Source organism: Homarus americanus, unplaced genomic scaffold (genome assembly GCF_018991925.1).
Source record: "Homarus americanus isolate GMGI-L3 unplaced genomic scaffold, GMGI_Hamer_2.0 scaffold34520, whole genome shotgun sequence".
NCBI lineage: Eukaryota > Metazoa > Arthropoda > Malacostraca > Decapoda > Nephropidae > Homarus > Homarus americanus.
In genome coordinates, this window is record NW_024718197.1 from 96 (window position 1) to 2,500 (window position 2,405).

The following is a 2,405-nucleotide window of genomic DNA, read 5'->3' on the forward strand; positions in this document are numbered from 1 at the left end:
TTCACTTTGTTAGACTGTGTTATATAAGACCGAGGTAGATAGATAGATAGAACCCCTACTTAGTTGTAGTTGTTCTTCTTCTCCTCTGCTCGTGTTGCATTTGCCTCGAGCGTGGATCAGGCCTTAGCCCTGGGCTTAGGAGCGACTAACCCATGTCCAACTGATGTTCACATGGAACCCTTCTCCGCTTCGGTCATCAAGGAGTCTCTCTCGAGTATTTGCTACTACAAGATCTTCCAGTAGCGGCAGGCCGGCCGCCCGAAACCCTTCTCGCTCACCACTGCGACCCTCCTACTCACCGGGGCTTGAGACCTCGGCGTCTTGTAAGTCGGGCCTGCACCCTTCCCATGAGAAATTAAACTTCGACCATCGCCTGACCTCCACCACACGCAACGTCCAGGGCGGGGAAATATCTCACCCGGCAGCCGGCGTGGGGCGCAGGCAGCCGGTCAGGGATCGGCCCAAGACGCACCGGAGAGCCTGTTACAGCTGCCCCGGGCGCCCGTCACTTTCATTTCGCCTTTGGGTTTAGTGAGCCCATTGAATTGCACACATGTTAGACTCCTTGGTCCGTGTTTCAAGACGGGTCGGGTGGATCACCGACCTTTTGCACACCACGAGAGCAAAACCGCCGCCGAAGCGGCGGCAAGATCTTCTCGACGACCGTCGCAGGGCAGCCAGGACACCGGTGGTTCCCCCCGTCGCGCGGGTCTCCCCCCCAGACGAGCTGAGAGAGAGTCGGCGGCGAGGTACCAGTCCGACCGGGCCTTCGACGTCCCCGGCAACGGGTCGTGGTGACCTACTACGAGGCGAAATACGCCCGCCGACGCCATGGAGTACGCTGCTCAAACATTTTAAGGTCGCCAATTACAAATACCCCACCCAGCCGACAGCCGACGACCTGAATCCTCAGTTCGACCTTCGAAGCCTAAATTGCTTGGCTCTTAACGGTTTCTACCTACTTGAACTCTCTCTTCAAAGTTCTTTTCAAACTTTCCCTCACGGTACTTGTTCGCTATCGGTCTCGTGGTCATATTTAGCCTTAGATGGAGTTTACCACCTGCTTTGGGCTGCACTTTCAAGCAACCCGACTCTACAGAGAGGCCCTTTCCGACCGTCCCATCTGTACCCTCACGGGCGCCGCCATACGGGCCTGTCACCCTCCATGGGCAGTGGCCGCTTTCAAGCTTGACTTAGACGGTATGGGACGGCGTGCTGGACCCTCTGAAACGCAACACCCCTCGTGCCCGAAGACATCGAGGTTATGCGCTGGGCTTTTCCCGGTTCAGTCGCCCTTACTAAGGGAATCCCTGTTGGTTTCTTTTCCTCCGCTTATTAATATGCTTAAATTTGGCGGGTAGCTCTCTCCTACTACGAGGTCGATCGTGGTCTCATCATCCTTAGGGGGAACACGTTCCCCAATCACGAAGCGGAAGACGCTCTGCCACCGAATTTCTTCACCACCGACATTACCACGTACTGCTGCAAAAGACATACACAGGAAGGTTTGAGGGGCTTGTCGCGGGGGTACCAGCGGCCATGGCGCCGGCACTCCCACCCCTGACTCCGTTCCTTCTCATTCTCAACGAGCAGCTTAGGTGCTCGGCAACATCAATAGTGGTAAATAGCCAATAGGAACAGTGTTCCAGCAGAACATCTCTCGCAGAGTCATATACACAGTTTTAATGCATATACGCTCGTGTTCCGCCCTTACTCCGCCGCACCTTTGCCGCTTAGACTTTGACCTCTTTCCCCGTTCCCGCATGCCACAGCAGTGGCACTTGTTTATCCGGAGAAAGAGAGCGAGAGTCGCAGTATTAATTGGCGTGAGCGGCCTTTCCGGCTGCAGAACTAGTGCTCTCTCCCGGCGAGCGTCGTTATGAGGCGCAACACCGTCTTTAACGCGTTTAGAGAGAACTCCCCCTGCCTCCCTCCCAGGCCTGTCATGAGATAGACGTGGACTCGTGACGAACTCTCAAAGAGAACGCCCACACCGCGTCTGACCGTGGGAGAGGGTGGAGGAGCGCGTGAGGAAGAGCACGGCGTCACCCAAGCATTCTCATCTCTCTGCCTGCACCACTACATGGTAGACTGCGGGCCCAGGCGCACTCATCAATTTAGGTTCCACTGCAATGCATGCCAAGCACTCTTTTCGAGGTGATAGACGAAATTCCGGCGGGGCTTACTTAAAAGATATCCGACCCGGTTTCGTTTCCTCTTCGTGGGATGGAGTGCTTCTTCTCCGAGAGAGAAGGAGGAGGACGTGTGCCTCTTAGAACATGTGCAGCATCAGCCATGAGCGGCCGACGGCCATTCGTGTCTCTGTGGACAGCAGGCAAAAGAGCGCCTCCAGTTATTTGCGAGGGCGACAACTGTCGTCGGGACGGGACACACACACATGTGTG